We start from the raw sequence: 26,894 nt of genomic DNA on the forward strand, positions 1-26,894 counted from the left end.
TCTGGACTGGTATGGATTCCCTTTTGCTATGCAAGTGTGACACTATGCCCACACCCAGTATCCCTACACAGCATGCTATGATGCCAATTCAAGCCTCAGTGCCAATATGCAGCTTCTTGAGCCTCTGTCCACTGATTAGAATAGAAATGGTATTAGGGGCAGGCTGGTGATCTGTGACTGATGTGCTCCTGTGACCTTTGACAATGTGCGTTACATAGCCTTGACAGCTCCCTTGAACCCACAGCCCTGTTGTCTCTTTCATTCAGCTCAAATGTGTCCTGTACAGGGTCCTTGCATTTTGGTCATTGCATTAGTGCACACAGTGTGTTGTTCATTGATGAGCCATGATATCTGGCTCTGTTGTTTGGGCATAGAGCGTGACATAGACAATGCATGCCCATGTTTTTCAGAAGGTACTTTAGGTTTAGGGGACACACATGTGTGGAAGAGTGTATTGTGATGTGGATGAGACACCCTGACCCCCACCCTTTGAAGTGGCATGTGCCTATATCTGTCTCTGCAGATGTCCACACATGACCAGGCTTGAATCTTTGTGTGCCCAACACGTCACTCCCTTCATTGTGAACCAAGTGCAATGGAGCAGTTTGTAGGCTGGCTGTGGCCTGCAGGGACTGTATGCAGTGGGTGATATTCAGAGGTAGTGGAGGTTTGTGTGCATTCTTGGCTGAGGGCTTTACCTAGCAGTTGCCATTTTGTGTGATGTGTTCCATCGTGTTTCTGATCAATGTCAGGTTGCTAACTCATGTCTCACAAAAGTCACAGTTGTGTGGGGCAGTGAGTGTATGTAGTCATGTCCCTGTGTCCAATAACTGCTATGTGTCATAGGTGGGAAGGATGGTCAAGACAGCATGTTCCGTGCTTTTTCTTTTAATGTTCTCAGCTTGGCACACTGACATGTATGTGACTCAGCCAGTTTGTACGGACATGTGGACATAATTTCCTGTCTTTTGCGTCCATGCAGGTCAATGCCCATCAAAAGAAGGAGATAGAGAGAGCCATCACCAAGAAGGTGCGGACTCCAGGGGTCCACAGCCGGCAATGCGCTCACTGGGAAAAGGTGGGAGGACCTGAGATCGCAGAGGCCTAGCTGGGGCTGTCCTCACAATGTGGAGGAGGTGCCGTCGGACAATGACCTCCTAATGGCCTGCATTTTGGCGCTGGCCAACCAAGATTTGGATGGGCGTTTGAGGGCATCACAGCAGCCACAAGGGGGTGAGTACAAGGCAAATTCTTGCTTGACCCTTTGTTAGGTAATTGAGTGAGGGACTGATTGCTCCCCCTGACAGATCATTTGGGGGCTAATTTGTGTAGATGGGCCATGGGTTTCCAACTGTTGTGCTCTGCCTTTTGGACCTAGGACAAAACTGTGGGGAATCCTCAGTCCATTTGCTCACCAGGAAGATCATATGGCTGTGTTTCCTGTACAGATAGTCGGTATTACCTTCTCTGTTGGGTGTTAGGTTTCATTAACAGATCAATCCTCCCAAATGTTACATTCCAGAATTTGTGGGACGTGGGTCACTGTACTCTGCCGTGTGTCTGGGGATATGTGTAGGTTGACATTTGCCACCCAGAAGCAGGTTTTCTCATGTGTATGATGGTTGCTGGTGCCTCACTGCAGCCTGTTATGCGTGGGTTTCCATCATACATGTGATATGACTTACATGGCTAATATTTGGCAGGTGTAGCATACTACTTTCCCTTGGTAAGTGGAGAATATGCACTATCATGAGTGCTGTGTCATCGCTGTAGCCATCATTCCTTGTGCCTACATGTCAGCATGTGCTCTATTCCCCTTAGGATACACACTTATGCAATTGTTTTAGGCATGATGATGGGATTATGTATGGAGTCTCTCACATATATGTGCATGGAGTACTGCTGTTGTAATGGTACTGCTACAACGGTTGCCCATTTCTTGTGGTGCCATAAGCAAGAGTGTGTCACCATCATATGTTGTCTGATAGACAAATTCATGCCTCGTAGTATGTCATTAGTAATGTAGAACTGCAGTTTATATGAGAAACATGACAGCTAGGGCCAGAGAGTGGATCTACTTCATGTTCATATGTTCCCTTGATGTGGAATCATGTTTGGAGGTGCACTGCACCTGTGTAAAGATTGGGCATTGTACCTTGACTGTTGGGATGCATCATGGATTACCTTGCAATGATGTTTGCATCACACATGTTTGGAGTCAGGGATTCATCCACAGACAGTTGCCATGCATGCCACGTCTGAGATGTTGGTAGTGATGTTGCTTTTCATTGGACAACAAGTTGGGGTCCTTCTGTCAGTGTTTGCAAGGTCTGTGTCTCTCCTTCCTGCACGGTACAGTTGTCTACTACTAATACACTCAGATGATGCCATTGTGATGGGTGTCAGACATTTGTGGTGGTTATCCTGGGCCTTACAGATTCATTGTTGTGTGCAATCTGGAGACATCTTCCCATGAGATATAGGACCTGATGCCATTGTTGTTCCTTGCAACGCCACATGTGGGGCACATCAGAGTGACCTTGCTACTACCTCATTGACTCGTTTTGGGCAGGTGTCACTAGTGGAGCTATACATTGGTTTGATGTGTCCATATTGACATATGTGTCAGCTACTCCCGGTACAGCACATTTGTACCAGTGTTGTCTGCATTTCCTTAGTAACATCTGTTATTGTCGGAACATTACATCAGTGAAAATTAGATGTGAGCATAGGCTTCTGTCTGTGCAATTGGTAGGGTATCTTACAATATGATCCAATTGATGGATACTGGTTCACTAGGGAATGCTGCGTGTGGCACAGGTTTGAGGATGGAGTGGTCACCTATTTGTGGTATGGTTAGTGTGGTTGCTGGACTTCATCCATGCTATTGTAGTTGTCCGAGAGCCTGAATTTCACATGTGTTACTTTTGTATTTCCATATGGCATGCATGGTTTCCTATTGACACATGATTGTGCCACTTAGCTTGTACTTTTTGTGGGGGGCTACTTGACATGCTGGTATGCTTTGTCTCTCAGAGTTATGATTTAAATGTTACCATGTCCATGTTGTCATCCTATTCCTCTTTCTTTTGCCAGAATCAACACAGGCAGACAAAGGAGATGGGCTGAACTGAGTGAGAAAGCATCTGGCCACAGGACCTCAGGTCAAGACATCACAGATAAAGGGGGACCCAGTGACCCGGAGGGTGAGGAGAGTGCCACTGGGAGACCGGATCTGCATCAACATCCTCAGATTCCTCCTCCAGTGTTCACTCCCTAGTGGTGGTGGACTCATCAGGGATCCCCGCAACACCATCCTTGTCCACCACCCTGTTCTTTCACCACCCTCCCTGTTGCTCCCCACCCAGTTTGCCGTGTCTGCTCACGCAAGAGGATAGGCATCTCCTTTGCCACAGGCACCTCTGCCTGAGTGCCTGTTACCCCTGCTTCCCTCAGTAAGGAGGCTATTAACCTCCTGAGGTGAATCTCTGTGGGTCAAGCCACCATCATTAATGCCATCCAGGGACTGGCAACCCAAGTCCAGCAGACCAATGTGTTCCTGGAGGTCATTCACAGTGCAATGGATGGCCTACAGAGGTCTTTTCAGGCTCTGGCCTCCACAGTGATGGCAGCCAGTCACCCCTTGTCTTCCTTCCCCCCTCCTACTTTCTCTTCCCAGTCCAAATCCCCCCTTCCCCGACCTAGCCAAAGACAGCCTCTCATGCATCCATCTCAACAGACAAAGGTAGTGCACACAAACACAAGCACAAGACACACCAGCACATACACAAACAACATTCACCCGCAGACACAGCAACAGGCACGACTTGCCCTGACATCACCCCCCAGCATCACACACATGATATCTGGCATACCTACAGTCAACACATCAACATTCACTGACACATCCACAGCCACCACACCCATTCTGCCCACCGACACCACCCCAGCAGACCCTCAGACATCCACCCCAGTCACCACACCCACAGCCACCACAGGTACAGACACACCTACATGCACCACATCCACCATACCTGTATTCACCATCCCAAAATACAGCCACCCACCCACCACTGCATCCCCCAGCACCTCCCAGCACCTCCACCGCACCTCAGCCCAAGACACATAACCTCCCTCACTCACCCACCCAACAGACACCCACCACATACAAGCATAGCTCGCCAAGCACATACCCAAGACATCCACTACTACACATCAGACAACCACTCCCTCAACCTCTAAATCCAAATCCCCTTCTGGTTCCCATCCCAGTGTATCAAAGATACTTTTCCTGTGTGACCTTGGCCTTACCCCTGTTCCCGCCCCCCCGACCCATACCCAAAAGGACTACATCCATCTCCAAGGCCATCCCTTCCACCTCCAAGCTTCCCCTGCCCCCCTGCAAGCACCCATGCCCCTCCCCCACCAAGAAAAAGCTCATCCTTTCAAAGAAGGATCGCTCCCCTCCCAAACCAACCCCCCTCCCCCCTTCATCTCCTCCTCCCCCAGATAATCCCAAGGATGTCTGCCTGCCTCCCTGAAGCCCCAACAATGTGCCATTTGGGCACCCAGAATGGATTGGCCTATCACCTTGAACTTATGGACTGATAGGTTAATAAACCAAACCAGTTGTTGTTTTTGTTGGGTACACTTTTGTCCTGCAATTCCTTTCCTGGTTTTCTGTTGTTCCTGAGTGACTTTGATTGTGTGCCTGTAGTTGTGTGTGTTGGTGCCTGCTTGCTGCTCCATGTGGTGTTTTTTGTATTATATGAGTTTGTGTGAAGTGCTGTTGTCCCCAAGAGAAGGACATCTGTTGGTGTCATGGCATTGTGTTGTGTTTTTTGTCACATGTGGATATGTATGGTGTTGGACTTGTCCCCCTGAAATGGCTATTGTATACATGTGATGTATATCATCTTGAGTTTTGTTGAGACATGGAGTGTGTTCAGTTGTGCTGGAGTGCTTTGCATTTCGGTGTGCATGTGTTCATTTAAAAGTGTGTCCCTTTCTGCTGTCCTCGGACTCATAATCATCCCCAAAGTCTCCCTTCTGAGTCTCAATCATGTGCAAGACTTTGAATCGCCTTTCAGCCTCTTCCTTCTCAAAGTTTCCGATTTTCCCATCCAGTCTCTTCTCGCTGCTATCCTTACCTCACTTTTCTATCTCTAATGGGTGTATAGTTCAAAATCTCAGAAATCCAGTTCTTATTCTTCTGTCATATTACGAGAGTAGCAAAAGGAAGGATGGCATGGCTGTGGATCAGAATACTCATCTTTGGGAAAAAATTAAGGGTGCACTTTTGAACGCTTAATCAGCGGTAATTGTCACAATATGTTTGATTTTTAAGTAACTGGATGTTTATGTATAACTGAATCCTGCGTAAAGGAAGACAGTATTCTGACAATAAATCTGTTGATGCCTCCAGGATATCAAATAATTACTCCTAATTGAGAGGAGAAGCGGAGTGGTGGGCTAAGAGTAATTTTCAGACAATCAAATAAGTGGAAGGGAATAGTAGTGCTATTGATGGTGACCAGCTACTGGTTAGGCTGCTAGACCCAAAGACCTTCATATGACATTTGTTTCCATCAGTAATGACCAAATGCAGCATTAAAAAAGTTTAAGCCCCTCTAACGCATATCTTGACACCAAATATTAGGAACATTATTTTGGGGCATGTGAATGTGTATTTTCCTATTCCGTCAGATGCAGATCAGCACTGATTTAAAGAGTCATTGGCATAGTTTAATATTAAGATGTCAGAAGGCCGTCCAACACAAACAGCTGGTCACCTACTGAAAGTTGTTTCTTGTGATAAAAATGCATTGCACTGTCCAACCAGCATTCTAGGAACCTTGGACTAACCGTTTTTATACCACTTTAATCTGGGCATGAAGGCCTCACCACACTAGCAAACCAAAATTCAGTTTTATTAAGCCTGTGCGAAATTGGCAGCACCGTCTACTAAGGAGCTGGCTTCCAGAATCAAAGAAGAGCGCAATTGAGTTAATCGTGAAAACACACTTGGTGTACTACTGCAGCAACATAATGAGAACCAAAGGAACATTATTATGAATTGGTCCCTCGTAAAATTAAATGCATGCAGGGAAATTATAGCCAGAAAAGATGGGTTTCGGGGGAGCTGTGGCAGCCAACTGGAACGATCCACCAAAATTGAATGACTTTCCTTTAACAATAAGTATAGAAAGGCCATGAAGTCAGCTAAGACAACATATGCGTCTTATAAAATCCTGAAATCGCCTAATATCTCTAGGGCGATATTTCAGGTAATTAAAGAGCTAAATGAAGCTCCAGGACATTAACTAGGAATGTGCTCTGAGATCAGAGCAACCAATTTGCTGCGTTCTTTGAACAGAAAATAAAACAATTAAAGCTCACTTGGCAGCAACATCAGATAAGAATGTAATTACTGTTTTAAAAGAGCAGCTGATAAAGATCTCTGAGAACCTCAGCTAGTTTGTCAAACTATACAAGGAGGAATGACAGGATCTAATAAAGGGCAGCAGACAGGAATTCATAAGGAAGTATTACTAAATTCATACTTTGTCGTACAAACTACCATCAGTTCTTTTCTATTGTTGGGTTCTGCTCGAGGAGAATTAAAAAAGCACAGATCATGCATTTTCTGAAAACATGAATATTGATCTACATTTTTTAGAAAATGATGGACCAGTATAACAACTCCCATATCTTGTCAAATTACTGGAGTGGACAGTCTTTAATCGGCTGTCATGTTTTGTAGACTGTGATAACTTTCTCCACCCTAAGCATATTAGATTTGAAGCAGAGTACAGACAATACATTGTTGTTACTGTAGGACTTGATGACTTAGGCTGCCATGCACATCTGAACAGATAAGGTATCAGAGATTCAAAACTAAGCTGGCCTCAAAGTTTTTTGGTTGACTGGACAGTTAAGGTGAACTAATGCCTTATCTTTCAGTGGCAAAGTTATTGCCATGTGGTGTACCACAAGCATCGGTGCTTTCACCCTTGCTGCCTAACATATGCAATGGTGATATTAGCCCACTTAATCTAAGCCTGTGGATTGACTGTCCTATTGCATTCTGATGACACCCAGATTTTGTTTGTGGTAGATGGCAATCCTAGCATTAGAGACGTGAATTTACAAACCTTCCTGGCCAATGCCCAAGGCTGGAAGTCTCAAAATCATTCAAGAATGGATAGTGAGAAGACAGAAATTATTTTTCATTCCTACCAACTACCTGTTTGGGCACATATGTTTTGGTTTCCTCTTGGACAAAAGCCTATCTCAGTTTCCTATATTTAAAACCTAGGGATAAATCTTGACTCTGGATTGTTGATGGTGGATCAGACAATCACAACAGTTCGGTCTTATTTTTTGCCACTTTCAGATCCTGAAGCAGATTCATTACCTTGTCAACTTCACACAAAAATCATAAACACTAACGCCTTTGTTTTGTTATGGTTGGATTGCTGTAATTCTACCTATTTGGGTATACTAGTTAAATCTGTCAATAAATTTCATTTGAATTAAAATATGGCTTTCAAACTGATTCTAAATATCAGGAAATATGAATCTGTCTCAGTGGACTTGAGTAATCATAATTGGTTGCCTGTCTACCAAAGGATCAGATTCAAGTCTTTATATTTTGTACATAAAGCACAATTTGAGAGTATACCAAGCCCTTTAACTAAATGGTTTTTATTCTGTACCTGCAGTTGCAGTTTGCATTCAGAGAAGACCTTTATAGTATCGAACGCAGACAGATTTTGAACAACCACTCTAGGAGAGAGATCATCCTCAGTGGCTGTGGTGAAAATGTGGAACACTCTCCAGCAGAACTTGTGAGAGAAAACTTCACTGATTACGTTCAGAAAACTGTACAATCCCTGCCGTTTCCCAGTGTAACCAGCTGTTGGTGGTGTTTTGGGATTTAGAATAATCATCAACCCTCTAGCGCTTACATACCCACGGGTGAATGAGCTCTAGAAATGCTGAATAAATATATAAGTAGTGATTTTTTTCTCAACTCCAATTGGGTATGTTATATTCCTGGATGGAACTGGAATTCTCAAGTTTGATCCTATACTCATCTGAGTCCTGATCTTGTTTCAGTTTCATCTGTTGTCAAAATAGCCATCTTCCTAGGTATGAATCACCATCGAATTATTCTTTCTGGTTTCCTTTATCTATGGGCCAGTAACTTTGTCAAACTGTTCAACCATCCCTCATTCTTTTTAAGGTTCATGGTCTTAGACCAAACAATGCTTTGTTAGATCTCATTTTTCTCCTGGTTACATGTTCTTCAGACTCACCACACTCTGTTAGCACCATAACCCATATCCTTTAGCCTCTAGACCCATCTTCTGAGCTAGTGGTAAAGGCAAAAAACGTCCCGTCATACAGGGCACTAAGGTTCGGCAATCTCAAGATGAGTCAGGATAATACCAATCTGAGAGTGAGGCATTCAAAAATGTGCCAAAGGTGTAAAGGAGCAGTGCTCCATTTTAACAGTCTGGGAGACCCAGACTGCTGCCTGATAAAGCTGATTCGGCCTACATGGCTGGCCCTCCTAAGCAACAGAGATACTTACTGGTTCACCTAAATGGCTAGCCTCTCACCTAATTTCCACTTTTGGAGGTGGGATGCAAAGGGAAAAGACTTTCAATACATCCCTTTATAATTGGAAGAGCCGCACCCACATTTCAGGAGGGATTTTTAGGAGGGTTTATTAGGTGAACTGGTAGATGACAAACAGACAAATACAAAGTGTATGACAGGACCAGAGGCAAGGTGGGAGGGTTGCATTACAGCAACCTCAGAGTTTCAACAGGCACTCTTGCTTGTTAGTATATGGGTTTGCAATAAATCCTCCCTAATGCCATTCAATGAACAAGCTTATTATGAATTGTAAATGTTTGCACTGCCCTAAAGTAATCAGCTGAGGGACGTGTTAAAGGGTTGTGGTGCTGTGTTACAGAATATGAACTCGTGTTGAACTGTGTTTATGCTTAGCAAAGCAGTGAAATGCCTGGCCATGGCTAACAATGAATCTCAGTGTATTTATGGCTGTTAATAAAATGTGTGGTAATGTGTACCTTCTTGTTTTATTCGGGATGTGAAAGAGTGATTTGTGGCCAGAGCAGAGTAGCAGACCAGAGACAGGAGGTGGAACCACAGCTTCAGTAACACTGAATTATCCTGGATTGGAATCCTAGGAATGAGATAGACTATGGTAGAACCTAATTTTGCCAGCTTTTGGGAAGTAAATGCATAAACCAGACATCATGAAAATCCATTTGGGTAGAAATAATCTGATATCCTGTGGGAAGGGCCCCATATTACAAGCCATGATACAGATCACTGCCAACATGGCCACCCTAATGGTAAGCAGTGAGATGGTATTTTGGGGAAAAATATATATTCACATGTATGTACCTATATATATGATACTTTAGTTCCAATTCTCTTCTCCATTATCTGAATCCCATTAAGACTTCCCTACTGACCTCTCTGACACTGATGCCAGTTGTATAAACAAACCTCTCCAAGCCACGTTGTTAAGTTTAGCTCGGTCTCACACTTTAAGTTCAGCCAGTCAGCAACCCAGCCCCCTTTTCTTTAGGGACCACCTGTTGTCTGTTCACGTGTTCATGCTCACACTGCATAATGTATATTTTTACACTATGGACTTGTAGTTTTGTATATGGAGCATTTCCTTTGTATGTGCGTGCCCATGTTTGGACTGTGTCCCCTTTTGGGGTTGTGCTTTGACAGCACTTATTAACATATATAAGTGCCTGACTTATATGCTTCAGGGCAGAAGATGCCAGCTTGTAAGACGTAACACTGGGATGTACGTCTGCCCTCTGCCTTGGTATGCCAATAAACCTTGGTACCTCAAGACACATTTCATCTGTTCCGGAGCCCTGCCTGGTGTTTGTGTTTTCTTTGCGCCCCTCTGGGGAGGGTTGAAAAATAGTTTCCTAACAGGTATGGTCAGGAATCACCCTGTGTAAGTTGTGGCAGTGCACTAAATCACCTACAGCTATTGAAGTCTCCATGTGGAGAATTAATCTGTCCTACAGAAATGTACAAAGCAGAATAAATTGGGAATTGGGCTTCATAACACTTAGCCTTCTAAGTAGGCATCTGAGGGTTAATTTTGCACCAGATGAGTACACTTGTCTGAAACAGGTACAGACATGGTCTTACTAAACATTAGGGATGCTTGGAAAGGACTGGCTGTATGTAGAAGGTGAACTGAGCACAGACGTCAGACGGGGGGGGGTACTTAGGCAGCAAAAAGTGCCATAATTGAGTCTTGGCAGAGTTAGAGAGTGACACTAAAGCTTCAAACAACTACAATGGCCTCCAAATAGTGGATCTTGGAGCCAAAAGGGAATTGCTCAGATATTTCAGAGTCATTAAGATGGGACCTGGGATGAACTGACAGTGCTCCTTAATCCCTTGAGGGACAGCTTAAAACCCTGAGCAGCTGCGCAGACTGGCTCGAGTCTCTCTCTCACTTGTCATGAGCATGAGGCAAAAAGTAAAGAGTAGAATGGAAACCCATTTTAGGTGAATAAGCTGTAAGGAGGCGAGCTACTTTAAGTGAACGAACTTTAAAAAATCTATGCAAATGGTGGTCATACCACCAATAGAACAGCTCCAGCTTTTTCAGGATAGGTGTTAGTTTTTCAATGAACCCACCGCCGACACCTGGTTCGCCCTAAACTAACCCAACCTGTGTAATCAATAAACTTGTGACGAATCCACAAAGAGCTGCTTGTGTCATTCATGGTATCACATGCATGATACGGTCATTATAAATTCTAAGGAGTCCTCACACCTACCAAGGACTAGCTGTCGCAATGTTATGCATCTACATCGTTTTTTTGCAGAACACTTTTTCCATGTTTGAAATGTGTGTTTATTGTTTTGCCTCTAGACTTTGCAGTAATGCACAATGGTTATAACTGAGCGTCTAGTTTTAACAGCATTTTAAACTGCCTGCATGCGGTTAACAGGCGGTTAAACTGGTAACTCGGTAGGACTTTAGAAATCGCTTTGCAAATTATTTTTTTCTGACGCTGTAACGGCTACTTCACAGTTAATCTCCAAGGAACACAAGTGAGGCCCTCAAATGGGGAGAGCGTAGTAGTTAAGTATACGTCAAGCTTTCTTGAAAAGCATTTATTTCTAGGCTGAATTGTTTACTTTCTACCTGATGTTCGAGACTGTGTACTCAGTGAACCAATCGACATTATGAGATCTGCCAAGAAGTTGATTGGAGCCTAATGAAGCCGGCTAATAAAACAATATGGGTTGTTGATGGGAAGCATCCAGTTAACAGGAGGCCGCGGGGGAGTGAAGTGGCGAAGGAGAAAGGGCTGTTGTTTACTGCTGCGATAGGAAACATGTCAACCTAGCAAGTACTGGTAGCTGTATCTCCTCCGTGGAGACGGCGTGCTGAACGCGCACTCCTGCACAAAGTAAGAGGGTAGACTATTTACCGTCCCACGAACCGCCAGGTAGAGCAGTCATTAGCAAGACACATCCTGTGTCATATCTCTGCTCTTACATACCTTAACAGTAAACAACGACTTTTACTGACACTGGGTGTTTGGGTAATACAAAGTGAAAGCAGTCATCGTGTTATTGTAAAACTCTGCCTCCTTGGAAGAGGTTGCCGGTGGGATACTTTGCTGTTGGGATACAGGTCAGCGATGTTTGACGGGGAATGATTGCAGCTTGAGGGAAGTTTGTTTTTCTTGCAGCTGGATGTGTATAGTGGAGCTAAAGTAGACCTGCTGTCACACGCCGTCTCTCCAATCGCCTCCACGAGGCATCCTCGCCAACAGAGGGATAAATGCCTGACAAGTTTGGACTACAAGGCAAGTTGATGAGCTGTGACATGAAAATGTGCAGCCCGACTCTGATAGGGACTGGATGCGGCTTGAGGAGTGTTTATGTGAACGCCATCTTGAGTCCAGGGATCGTGACTGTCTGAGCTTTAACTAGGGAGGTGCGTGGCACGTCCCAACTGCGAACTGGCCAAGCAAATCATATAACAATAAACACAGACAATCAGAGGGATTTGCAGCCTTCTTTCTTTCACGGTGGGCTACGTAGGTTCACCTGATCATGCTGTTTTTGTCATTTGACCACCGACTGCAACTGTCTTGAAAGTGATCATATAGTTACCTAATTTATTTGTCTGGGGACATCTAAGCTTCTGCTGTCTGTTGGGTCTAGGTGATCTGCTAACGACGTCGCCGATAAGCTTAGTTCTTCTGATGCTCCATCATGTGCAATTGACCCAGAGCGGGATTGTGGGCAAGGGTAACATTAATAGCACCAGAATCTGCACCATAATATACATTGAAGCAATAGATCAAAGAACGTCAATGTGAATCATGAGCATGTAAAGACAAACTCCCTCACTAACCATAAATCAGCATTAACATGTTGGGCTTCATGTAAAAATTTAGGAAACACAAATTTAGAAAAGCATATTAACTCGGGTTATAACATAAATAATATTATTATGCAGCAATTAATTCACGAGTTGCAGCTGGTACTGGTGAAACAAAAGGCACATATAACAAGTCGCAATTTATACATTATCCATAACATCTATGAATAAAAAACCAAAGTCGCTTCAGCGAGGGGACACCTTCAGTAGGAACGATCTGAGGATCTCTCAAGTCTACATGACTGCAAACCTCCCTCATTAATCTCATTTTAGTGTCTCCTAAAATCTCTCAAGTCTGACAATAGCTCTTTTCTCAATAGCTCTTTCTCTACAGCTCTGACTCAAAGAATAAGTGACAGAACGGTATAATAATTTTCACAAAGCTCACGATTGGTCAGGACATGGGGTGTTGCACATTCAGCCAATAAAACTACTGTTAGATAACTAAAAGTTACACATTCATAGTACACTAAGGCCCTCATGACATTGGCGGTAAATCCCACTTACCGCCACACTGACTGCCGCCAACATACTGCTGCTGCGGCGGATATCTGCTTACCATATTATGATACACACATACCAATCCGTTACTATAGAGACACACACACAAGTCCGCCAGACCAAAGGTCAGTGATAAACTGGCAGTAGCAAAACCCACACCTTTACGCCTACAGAACACTGCCCACAACATTATGACCCACGAATCACCATAGCGGACATTCAATGGCAGTAAACCATTGGCGGTACATACTGCTGTGTTCAAAATACACACACACACATACAAAACAACACTACATTGGTCAATTTAAATAGCACACACCTGACAACCCTACACACACCACACCCACACACCCACACCAATATAAAACACCCACCCACATTACCCACAACCCCTTACGACTACAAACAATTGGCAACAGAGAAAGACAGCAAGACCACTCACACAACCAGAGCCACATACCACCATCACCTATACACTACCCACGCACTTTACATCACACACACACTAACACATCGCCCTACACACCCTCACCAATACCACTCACACTACACCAATCACACCACAACGACACCCCAGATTCTCTGAGGAGGAGCTAAGGGTCATGGTGGAGGAAATCATCCGGGTCGAGCCACAGCTATTTGGATCACAGGTGCAGCAGATATCCATTGCTAAGAAGATGGAGCTATGGTGGAGAATCGTGGACAGGGTCAACGCCGTAGGACAGTACCCAATAACTAGGGAAGACATCAGGAAGAGGTGGAACGACCTGGGGGGACGGTACGGTCCATAGCAGCAAGACACCAACTCGCTGTACAGAGGATGGGTGGTGGACCCCCACCTCCTCCCCACAACTAACAACATGGTAGGAGCAAGTCTTGGCAATCATGCATCCTGAGGACCTGTCAGGAGTAGGAGGAGGACTGGACTCTGGTAAGTCAACTCTTTACTACTATCACCCCTCTACCTGCATGCCATCACATACCCTGACCCCACCCTCACTCCCATCACTCCACCACCTCCCACAAACCCATCATCACAACCCACTCATCCCAATGCCAAGCCCAGCATGCACTACCAATGCATGGACACCACTCACAGACCTACAGGGACACCTGTCACTAAAGCATGCACACTAGAGACAATCAGCTAGCGCACCAAATAACAACTCACACAGGCAAAGCTGCCAGGTCAATGACAACCATTGAGGGCAACCCACCCATGCACAATATGTCACACACAGAAACAATAACACTGCATCCTCATCCCCACAGGTATCCCAGCCAATGTCACCGGTGAAGAGGTGCCAGCAACATCCAGTCCCCCCACATAAGAGGCCCACAGTGATGACAGCAGCTCTGGTTGCCTGGATCTGGATGACCAACATGGCCCATCAGGGACCTCCGGACAGTTGGTTTCCCAGCCACAGTCTCACACCACCACAGAGCCTCCCCCCTCAAGGAACACCACCACAGCACCCACCCAGCGTACCCATACCTCTGTCCCCAGGACACGTCAATCAGCAGTGTGTCCACCATTAAAGGGACCCCAGGGCACACCACAAACCCAGGACAATCAGAGACCTGGGGTCAGTGGCAGTGGACACATGGTTCAGGGGACAGAGGCACAGGACAACAGGGAAACTGGGAGGACTGCTGTGCACCAGGGGGAGGACAAGCCCAGGGACTCGACTCTCCAGGAGCCACGCACCAACATCCTGGTGGTATATCAACCTTTCCAGGATATGCTAGGCCAGATCCTGGACAAGTTGCAGGAGAACATGCAGCTGTTGGAGAGACAGTACCTGGGGACCAGGGAGGACTTGAAGTTCATTAACACCACCCTGGTCTCCATTGCATGGGTGCTGGCAGAGATGGCCAACAGTATGAGGGAGGCAGTGTCACACCAGTGGGCCCCTGCCACTAGCCAAACTACTGAACAGCCCGCCACCTCCGCTGCCGCTAGTGGACAGAAGGCCCTGCCACAGGACCAACAGGTCACCAGCACCCCTCCCCTGCAGAAGGAGAACCACTCTGCAAACGTTCCCTGCAATCCAGGCAGAAGCCAGAGACTATTGCCAAGACCCCCGCCAGGAAATGAGTCTCTCCTGATTGTCACCCTTGTGTCCCACTCTGTCACCCTGTCCACCTTGAACTGCCATTGCTCCCCTTCCTATGCCCCCTTGGACATTGCACCCATGCTACAAATAGACTGGACTCTAACCTGGACTTTCCTCCATCATCCCTCCAGCCCATTGCACTTCCCCCTTTTTGCCAGAGCATTGCAATAAACACACTTTGAAAAAAATACAAGTATGGAGTATGTCAAATGATTTCAGTATGTATTCGTGTAACAAGGTTTAAACATTGCAATTCAACTGTACAGTAATGTTTACATAGGAAAGACCTGTAGTTGGCTGCAGTGAACACACCAGGAGCGATAGAAGGGCACCAACATCTGTTTAAAGAGTTGCCAAAGGTTACAGTGAGTGGGGATAGAAGTAGGAATTCACAGCCTGCCAGTGACCATGTCAAACATTAAACTGTCAATGAAATGTGAAGTTACACTGTCTTACCTGTGTGTTATTGGAAGTACTGATGAATCACTGCACTTCTGTCCTCATCCTCTGCCTCTTCATCTTCACTGTCCACAGGGTCCACTACTGCCACACGGCCATCTCAAGCCTACTCCTCCTGCAGAAAAGGCACATGGTGTCTCAAGGCAAGGTTGTGCAACATACAGCATGCCACGATGATCTGGCAGACCTTCTTGGGTGAGTAGCACAGGGATCCACCTGTTAGATGAAGGCACCGAAACCTGGCCTTCAGGAGGCCAAATGTACGTTCAATGATCCTTCTTGTTCGCCCATGTGCCTCATTGTAACGTTCCTCTGCCCTTGTCCTGGGATTCCTCACTGGGGTCAGTAGCCATGAGAGGTTGGGATAACCAGAGTCACCTGCAAATATCGAGGGACAACTGTTAGCCACACACTAAACTTTATGGCCCACACCATACCCATACACCAACATCCACTGGGTGGGAACCAGGGATCACCTATGAGCCACACCCTGTGCCTCTGGGGTTAGGCCATCACATTTGGGATGCTGCTATTTTTCAGGATAAAGGCATCATGCACAGACCCAGGATACTTAGCATTGACATGGGAGATGTATTGGTCCGCCAAACACACCATCTGCACATTCATAGAGTGAAAACGTTTTCAATTTCTGAAGACCTGTTCATTTTGCCGGGGGGGGTGGACAAATGCAATACGTGTTCCATCAATCGCACCAATGATGCTGGAGATATGTCTCATTGCTTTTAAATCAGCCTTCACTGTGGCCAAATCCTCCACCTGGGGGAAAACAATGTAGCTGCACATGTGTTTAATCAGGTTACAGCCGTCCGAGGTTGCAGGGGATGGGCAGGAGCTTCCCCCCAAAACCAGGAGCACAAGTGGGCAGCCGTCTGAGGCTGCAGGGGATGGGCAGGAGCTTCCTCCCACCACTACCACCAGCTCCAACACCAGCTCCACCACCTGCACCACCACCAGCAGCACCAATGGGCACCTGTCTGAGGTTGCAGGAGATGGTCAGGAGCTAATCCCAAAACCAGCAGCAGTAGCACCACTGGGCAGCCGTCTGAGGCTGTAGGGGATAGGCAGAAGCTTCCCCCCAAAACCACCAGCAGCACCAGTGGGCAGCCGTCCGAGGCTGCAGAGGATGGTCTGGAGCTTCCCCCCACCACCAGCAGCAACAGCACCATCACCACCACTGAGCAGCCGTCACCGCCGGCAGACATTCTGCAGACCTGCCTCCATAGGCTGTTGTGCGGCCTGCCCCCTGAAAATCCTGTGGGTATGACACCCAGCTGAGAGACTGTGACCTTGCACTCCCCAAGCCATCCACTCACCCCATCCTCCCCAGGATGAAGAGCCCAGGGCACAATGCCTCCTCCAGAACCAGTGGAGAAGCCATCCACTCACCCCATCCTCCCCAGGATGGAGAGCCCAGGCACGATGCCCCCTCTAGCACCAGTGGAGAAACCATCCACTCACCCCATCCTCCCCAGGACGAACAGCCCAGGCCACGATGCCCCCTCCAGAACCAGTGGGCAAGACACCCACTTGAGAGACTGTGGCCTTGCACTCCCCAGGACAGAGTAATGAGCATGTTGCTCCCTACAGGACCATCTGCCAGTTGACGTGCCCCCTGTTTCCTGTCCCCTGAGGTGCCTGCCTATTTTCGACCTGATGCCCCTGCAGTGTTCTCTCCGTGTTGTTGAAGGAGTTAAGTGTGGCCTTGGATTTTGTGACGTGGCTCTGTGGCCCACGAACATTGAGGATTGGACAGTGCCCCTTCATTTGTACATATGTATATACTTTTTGATTTGGATGCACGTATTACTACTATATTTATCTTATTACACTCACTTTGATATATTTGTGTTGTCCTTGCATTATTCCTGAGGGGTATGGGGTCAATATGGGATGTTACTGCATCTGATTGTTTGTATGGTGTGAGTAAGGGGGTGGTGCGTGTGTGTGTCACTCTTTTTTCCTCCACCTGTGTGCTACGCGGCTGTACTCACCGTGGTCGTCTTCGCTGTCGTTGGTGTTCGTGGTGGACCAGGACATAGAAGAACATGGGGAAGACATGCAGCTCGGGCTCGATGGACGAGTGGTTCTTCCCTGAGTCTCCACAGCTGAGTTGTTTCCCTTCTGTGCAGTGTTTCCGCCAGGCTTTTGATGCCATTCTTCTCTTCTGTCTTGACTATGGCTCCATTGTTCCATCTAGTCAAAATCTCAAGTTCAGGAAGAAACATCTAACAATGTTGCATCTACTTCCATCCTCGAGGAAGAAACCACAAGTTAGTGACATTTTCTAAACAATATGACAGTCAAACTCTGGCAACGGCCTAATAAATCTGACCTTGTAAGACAACACAATATTCCACTAGGGGTAGCTGTTTACACGTCCATAAACTATTAAACACACTCTTTTAGAGTAAGCATTGAACAATGAAAAACAACTGCCTTATTAGCTAAAGTTAAAGTATAAAACAAAATGGATTATGGTGGTCATTTATAAAAGTCACCCATTTTGCCAACATTCATTAGAAAAATCACACATTAGTTCATCAAAATCAATACATTATTAATCATACATTTCGTCAGTAAAATCTCTGCTCTCATACCAGTATCAGAAGAAGGGAGCTTTCAAAAGAAGCCTTCAATGGCTCCAGTCTACCAGGGAAATGCCTGATGGAATAAAAAGCTAGTCCAACTCTGGGGAAAATAACGCTGAGCATATGACATACTGCTAACATACTGCTAACATAACTGGCCCAGTATATTTATGGGTGTGCTACGCGTAATGGGAAATTAACTTGTATACACAAAGACAGACTGGAACCAAAAGCAGACCATGCAGAAATGCTTAAACCAGGCCGCCCTCTTTGTCTTCTTGTGCAATCTCTCTCTTTCCATCTATCAGTTGTCTCGCTCTCTTCTCTCTTTTCTCCTTCTCTGATTGTTTCTCACTACCTTCACTCCTTTCTTTTTCTCTACACGCTTCCCCCTACAAAAGGAACTTGGGGAGCTGAGGAAAGTGCCATAGACAATAGGAGTGGACTTGGGCTTTCAAAATTAGCCTCCAGGTACTCAAACCCACCTAGTAAATGCAAAGTGGAAGAAAAGACTTCTCCAGCCCTGTAGATGCAGGAGAAGGTATGTGGTCGATGTTTACCAGGATATGGCCAGGGAGGCGCGGATGTCAGTTGACCCACCACGCAAACTCACCTCTCCCACCCAGTACCCGCCACTCAATGACCAAGCCTGAGACCAATTCTTTTAATTTGAGATTGTAAGAGCTCAGGCCATATTTTTATTTTCTACCTAAAAACATTTACCAATTATCATACCTTTGCACAGTAACCACAGTATTTACATATTGTTTACAAGTGATATCAAATCTTTACAGAGGCTCTAGTACATTGGAGTCACAGAATCATAAACAAGTTTGTTCCTATGCAAACAACAGCATAACCATTCCTGAGTGAGATCATGACTGGCTCTGCACCCTTCCTCTTACAGCCCCTGTCCAAAGGATGGCAACATCCTTATGGGACATCCCACCTTCCATCTCCAACACCAGGAGCTCTCCTGTACCAAGAGCACCTGTGCAAGGGACCTGGCTGCCCTGAGGATACCTACCTTGGGCACCTCATGCACCTAACTTATTTGTCCCCCAAAAGGTCTGTGCAAGTTTGCTTCAGCTGCACCTGTGCAGGTGTTTCACAGGTAAAGATGGCATGTCAGTGACCACCCCCAGGCCCTTGTGCTAGTGCAACCTCCTTATGACTTTTGAGGGTCCAGTGATGATGATGATGTTTTAACTATTGTTTTGCTAAAAAGGCTGCTGCAGGGGACCCTAAAAATACCTACAAATCATGACCTCACCAACCACAGGCCTTTACAGTTTCCTTACTATTTGCCCCCCAATTCCATGTGTGTTGGACCAGCCATGCCAGCAAACTTTCCAAAAACATTGTATTCCTTCCAGTGATCTACAGTGACAGAAGTCTCTGGGGCAGTACTCTGTCCAATGCAGTTTTCAGGTTGACTAGGAGCATAGTAGGAGCAGGCCTCCTTGTGCACAGAGGATTAGATGGAAATCGATCATTTTCGCCTGCATTGCGCAGTCCCCCAATGCATACCAGACCTGTGCATGCCTCAAGTAGGAGTGACCCAACATCATCACATCTTTAATACCTCTTGCTCCCTCATTGACAGGGGGCAATGAAGTATCAAGCAACTACATCACTTTAGGATACCTTCCACCTCAGTTGACAGGAGAATATCGCAAAGGAAATAGGAAAGATTACCGTCAAATCATCCTAACATGTTCAGCCTCACATATCGCTTGTAGCAATCAGATTTCCACCTGCCTATCTATTGGACAGGTTGCCCTCCTGGTTCGATGCTATCTGCCGCAGTGTCTGCACAGGTCCTAAAGGAATGGGGGCTGTACTTTGCAGGACCTAACCCTGCTGACACCAGGGCCATACTGAGGACCTTGGTAAACTGGAACTTTGTGATGTCCCATCCTTGTGAATAACAGGATGAGCATAGCCCTTTGTAGGTGGTGAGCCATAAACACCTCCAAGTTTCCCAACTGACAGCATTCCTTCCCTGGGGCCCTGTTGAGCAGGATATGCTCCCTTCTACCCATTTGGCCAGACTTCGAGCGAGTGATGGTCACTGCCAAGGAACCATTTGGCCATCCAATATCTCCCATATGCAGACCACTAAATTTTTCCCTCTTGCCACTAGTTACCCTTCCATCAATGCCCCAAAGAACGTGAGTGCGAAATCTGCTCTGAAAAGGCAAAACTCAGCTGAAGACCTGCACAATCTCTCCAGACTGACCAGGATCCTGCCAAGTTTTAAAGGTCTATGGGACACCTGGAATCCTGCTTGGACCCCTCTAATCTGTGCCAGCCCTTCAGTTCCCTTTCCACAAGGGAAACCTTGGTCTCACTGGTGTGACCCAGCCTTTTCTTAAAGAAGGAAATAGCTGCAGTGTGACACCAGTGCCCCTTTCCCCCTCAGGACTGTGAGAAACACAATTGTCGACTCTGGTGAAAACACCTTCCCACCCCATCACTTCCATTAAACCTGTGGTATGTGCTAAATGCCCCCTCATCGCCACGCCCAGTCCTGGGCACTAAACTAGCAGCCATGAGGTGTGGTAGGTTGGGGAACCAAGCTGCCAGAGTTGGTCCAGGAATGGTGAAGGAGCATTTGCTGTTTCCAGGTGATGGTACCCGAAAGCCTGCATCTTAAAAGGAGACAGAACATCTGTTGCATTGCTCAATAAGCCAGACATGTTTGGATTTAAAACTGATAGTAACCCTTAAACATAGCAGTATGATTTCCTTCAACAATCTCAATATCAGCTTGCTGGTTAATGCATTCCACTACAGTCATGTCAGACCACAATACCACTGACTGATTGCAGAACTGGTCTGAACTGATTGTGAGGGCCACCAGGATGGGGAAGAGCTCCAATAAAACCAGTGTTTGCCACCAGTACTGATTCCCCCCTTTGTTGTCCAGCGTTGGGCACACCAAGAGGGGCCCAGGATGGCACCAAAACGCATGCTGCCTGCAGAGTCTGTAAATCTAACTCCCTGATAGTTTGGACGGGGCTTGGCTATACAACGGACCCACTGAAATCTCTCAAAAATGCCTCCCAGATTCTTGTATACTGTCACACTTTGTTTGGCAACCTGGCGTCATGGTGTCAGCTTTAGGCCAGACATGGCCTGAGCAATAGACCTGGAAAATGGATGGCCCATGGGAATGATACACAAAGTGAAATTCAACTGTCCTGCCACAACCTGCAGTTAATGCAATGTCACTTTCTTGGCCTCCAGACATTCCTCCAAATCCTTTGTAAATGTCTTGACCTTCTCTTGGGGAAGCCTAGACATGCATACCTTGGAATCCAGCTCTATTCCAAGGACTTTGATTGCTGTGCTACATGTCTTTGCCTGCACTAAAGGGACCCCAAATGCCCCAATTAGTTCCTGAAATGATTCCATGACCTTCTCACAGCCAGCTGCATCTGGGGACCCAAAACAGGAAATCATCCATTTAATGCAGAACCCACTGGTGACCTGACCTCTGCCAGACCTCCAACTCCAAGAAAGTGGCAACCTCTTGAAGTAAGCACAGAAGACGAGCAGTCCATGGGCATTGTGTTTGTCAAAGTAGAAAGTTCCATCAAATTGGACACCCAGTAAATAGAAGTCATCAGGATGCACCAGCAGGTGCCTAAACACAGATTCTATGTCTGCCTTGGTTAGCAATATCCCAGGTCTCAGCTCTCGGAGATTTGCAATTTTCTGATCTAGCGAGGCTGTTAGAAATTGGGTCTCTAGTTGGCAGAGCTGTGCACCCTCTGTAAGTAGGGACCACAACCCAAGTCTGGGGTAGTCAAATACTCACCCTAAGTTAACCTTCCCTCTGTCTGATAGCTTGGTACAGAGCAGTCAAGCTTAACTTAAGAGGCAATTTGTAAAGAATTTGTGCAACTCCTAAATTACAGTAGAATAGTGAAAGACACCACAAAAACAATAAGTCGATCCTGAGATGTGGCTTTTTAAAGAATAAACTGCAATGTAGTTGTTAAAAATTGGGTCTTTGATTGGCAGTCAGGTTACCCCCGTCCAAGCAAGGACCCTCACTCTAGTCAGGGTAAGTCACACACAATCCAAATTATCATGTGCCCACCCTCTGCTAGCTTGGCACTGAGCAGTGAGGCTTAACTTAGAAGGCAATGTGTAAAGTATTTGTGCAATAAATCATGCAATAACACAGTAGAACACCAGAAAAACACACCACACAGAGTTTAGAAATATATATAATATTTATCGGATATGATGTCAGGTCAAAAACAATCAAGATGCAATAAGTATTTGTTGAAATATCACAAAAAAAATTATATATAAAGTGTCCTTAGTCTTTAAAAAAGCAATAAGTGTCTCTTGCAAGCACAAAGTACCTGGTTTGCGTTAAAATTCTCCGCAAACGACCGCAAAGGAGGAGATGTGTGGAAAATGGGGAGGTGTGTGTTGATTTTTCCGGCATACACAGACAATGCGTCATTGAGATTTCACGAAGGGCAGGATTTACGTCGATTTCTAGCACGTAGACTGGGATCCTCGCGGGGTTGTGGGGTTTTCGGATGCCCCGTGGACTATGCATCGAAATCCTGGGCGTGCAGGATGAAGTCGCAAGGACAGCATCGATCCGGTGGGCGATGCGTGGAAATTTCTGCCACACAGCAGGCGCTGCATCGATTCTCCTCAGGAATTCAGGCTGCATCGTTTCGGCTCGAATTTGCATCGATCCAGTGGGTCGTGCGTCAAATTTCCAGTTGCAACACTGGCGCTGCGTTGATATTCTCCTTGCGAAGTCAGGCTGCGTGGTTCCCGTTCGGCGTGCAGTGATTTTCCCACCGCAATGCAGGCTGTGCGTTGTTTTTTGCAGGCTGTGCATCGATTTCCGACGCACAAGGAGTTATTTTGCAGGAATGAAGTCTTTTTGGTCCTGAGACGTCAGGGACCAGTAGGCAAGATCTATCCATGCCCTTGCAGAGCACCTTTTCAGCACAGCCAGAGAGCAGCAAGGCAGCTGGGCAACAGCAAGGAAGCAGTCCTTCTCAGAAAGCAGTCCAGGTGAGTCCTTTGGGCAGCCAGGAAGTTCTTCTTGGCAGGTTGCAGGTTCTAGTTCAGGGTTTCTTCTCCAGGAAGTGCCTGAGTTGCTAAGGTCAGAGACCCTGCTTAAATACCCGAATGTGCCTTTGAAGTGGAGGAGACTTCAAAGAGTGGCTTAGCAGTGCACAATGTCCCCTTTCAGTTCCATCCTGTCTGCCAGGGTCCCAGTGGGGGGTGTGGCAGTCCTTTGTGTGAGGGCAGGCTCCTGTCCGTTGACATGTAAGTGACAGGCCCTCCACCCTCCCAGCCCAGGAAGACCCAGCGCAGGAAGACCCAGATGTATGCCAGTGTGACTTAGAATTCTGTGTTTGGGGTTCTCTGAGTGAATGCACATGGGAGCTGTCAACTAAACCTAGCTAGGCATGGATTTTAAGGCACAGAAGGATTTAAGTGCAGAGAAATACTCACTTTCTATGAGTGGCATTTCTAAAATAGTAATATTAAATCCAACTTCCCCAGTCAGCAGGAGTTTGTATTACTATTCTGGCCACACTAAATATGACCTTGTTACTCCTTTCAGATCAGAATCTACCACTCAAACAATATATGAGGGTAGCCCTAATGTTAGCCTATGAAAGGAGCAGGCCTCACAGTAGTGCAAAAACGAATTTAGGAGTTTTACACTGCCAGGACATATAAACTGCACAGGTACACGTACTGCCTTTTAGCTACATAGCACCCTGCCCTATGGGTTATCTAGGGCCTACCTTAGGGGTGACCTATATGTAGAAAAAGGGGACTGTAAGGCTTGGCAAGTACTTTTAAATGGCAAGTCGAAGTGGCAGTGAAACTGCGCACACAGGCCTTGCAATGGCAGACCTGAGGCATGGTTAAGACGCTACTTATGTGGGTGGCACAATCAGTGCAGCACTAGCAGCATTTAATCTAAAGGCCCTGGGCACATGTTGTGCACTTTGCTGGGGTCTTACAAGTGGATTAAATAAGCCAATTGGGTATGAACCAATGTCACCATGTTTTAAGGGAGAGAGCATGTGCACTTTAGCACTGGTTAGCAGTGGTAAAGTGTGCAGAGTCCTAAAACCAGCAAAAACAGTGTCCAAAAAGTGGAGGGAGGCAGGCAAAAAGTTTGGGGTGACCACCCTAAGGCTGTCAGGTACAATAGTAGTTCTTTAATGTCCATTGGGTTAAAAGGTTACTTGAGGTCATGCTAAACTGTGACAAATACAAAGTTCAGGCTGTCCGCGATGGAGGGAAGGCTGGCTACAGCACAAATGCAGAGCCTGCTGAAAAAGTATCTTGGATGGAGCAAGTGTTGACATCAAGGGGTGATGCAAAGGCGATGCATCGGTTCCAATCCACGCAGTCGAATACATGCTTTGGTGTCGAGCCTCGCAGTCAGGTCTCACATCAACATTGTGTCCTGTTGAGATGTATGTCCGACATCATCATTGAGCTCAGCAACCAGGTTCTCGGATCTGCGCTGAGTCATTGTTCAATCCCACAGTCGAATCCAAATCGGCAATGAGTTGGCGTTAGAGGACCCTGCATTGGTTCTGAGCGACACAACAGCTCACATACATGGATTGTTGCAGAGAAACAGCTGAAAGTCCCACTTCTAAGGCCTAGGACTGGATTGGCACTTCAGACAAGGGTACGACACACAGATGGCACAGTCCAACAGCAGGAGCAGAGTTTCAGGCAGTCCTGAAACTGCAGAAAACAGGATGTAAGCCAGCAAGCCCTCTGAATCATCTGGTTATGTAGAGGATATACAGAGCAAAGTCCAGTCCTTCTCACTCCCAGGCAAGAGGCTGTAGGCCAACACAGCAATGCAGTTGAGCAGGGTGGAGTGGCAGTCCCTCCTGGCAGCACAACAGTCCTGCTTCCTGGCAGAATGTCCTTCAAATCCAGAAGTGTAGTTATTCGGTGGGGTCTGGGGTCCAGTACCAATACCCAGTTGACCCTTTGAAGTGGGGGAGACTTCAAAGAGAGGTCTTTGAAGTGCACCAGGTCCCTTGCCTTTGTTCCCTGGCTCCAGACTGTCTACAATGGTTTATGCAGCCCTTTGTGTAGGGTATTGAGGTGTAAGTGTCAGCTGATTCCTTCAATCTAGCCCAGGAAGAGCCATCAGACTGGTGATGGGCCATCAGGATGCAAATGTCACACCCTAGCCCCCTTTATGTGTGATTGTCTAGCTGGAATGCACAAAGGCCAGCTGTCCCCCACCCCAGACATACATACATAGACATGCAGATGCACAAAAGGGGTAAAGTAAGATAATGCCAACTTTCTAAAAGTGCATTTTCAGACTTACAATTTAAAATTCAACTTCACCATAAGTTGGGATTTAAAATTGTGAGTCCAGAGACTCCTTCCTATCGTTCCCCAATTGGAAGTTATACTTGAAGGTTGCTTAACTGTAACCCCAGTGTCAACCCATGGGAGATATAGGACTTGCAGTGATGAAAAATAGTTAATAGTTATATTAATTGTAATACCAGGGTATGTTAAACGCAAAAGCACATGTCCAATATTTTTTTACACTGCACCCTGCCCTTGGGGCTAACCAGGACCAACCTCAGGGGTGGCCTATATATAATCAAAATAAGGTTTTATGTAATAAAGAGGAAGGATTGGGCTGGGCAAGTGGGCGAATTTGACATGTCAAAATGGCAGTTTAAAACTGCACACAGGCTCTACAGTGGCAGGCCTGAGACATGCTTAAATGGCTAATGTAGTGGGTGTCACAATCAGTGCTGCAGGCCCACCAACAGTATTTAATTTATAGATCCTGGGCACTCACAGGAAAATGAAATATGCCAATTGTGGGTAAGCCAATATTGCCATGTTTTAGAGTACAGAACACCTGCACTTTAGCGCTGGTTAACAGTGGTAAAGTGCACAGAATCCCAAAGCCAGCAAAAACAAATTCAGACAAAAAAGAGGTCAGAAGGCAAAAGGTTAAGGGAAACCATGCCAAGGATGTCAGTTCTAACAGAGGTGTATTTGACTGAGCAGATCCCTTCATCAACAGCTTCTCTGACTGACTGACCTTAAGGTGCTGATAAGTTATGGATCAAGCAGTACTCCCCTGGATCTTTCTTTGGGACCCCCCCGAATGAGAACAGGAGAAAGTATCCAGTGGGGTGGAGTGAGGTGGACCTGCTACCCTCCTCAGATTTATATTTTTCAAGATCCTATTCCTGCCAATACTAGAATTGGCTTGCAGTGACTGTTGATATTTGCAATTATCATATCTACACAGCCCTCTGCCGGGATTCTGAACCCATTCCTATATCCCGCGTACACTGGCTGTGTCATTGCTGTGCTGCTGTAAGCATTCAACCATGTCACCACTGCCTGCCAATTAACCAAGGAGGGAGCCTTGACCAATAGGAGGTGTTCATTTATGCTTTTTGGGTCCCATATCCTTAGATTTCTTAAAACACTTGGACTCTGAGTGGGTGTGAATGTTGGTTACAGATGGAGCAGCAACGCTTAAAATACACTTCCCTGGGACTCCGGAACATGACCTTTGTTAAAGTCCCAACATGATCCCTTTCATGCCACCACCTGTGTGAGTGGTTGCCCTCAAGATCACCTGAAAGGTCTGACTTGGGATCATATCAACCTTCTGCACCTTCATAAAGCAATCCCATGTATTCA

The sequence above is a fragment of the Pleurodeles waltl genome, chromosome 6 (genome assembly GCF_031143425.1).
Source record: "Pleurodeles waltl isolate 20211129_DDA chromosome 6, aPleWal1.hap1.20221129, whole genome shotgun sequence".
Lineage (NCBI taxonomy): Eukaryota > Metazoa > Chordata > Amphibia > Caudata > Salamandridae > Pleurodeles > Pleurodeles waltl.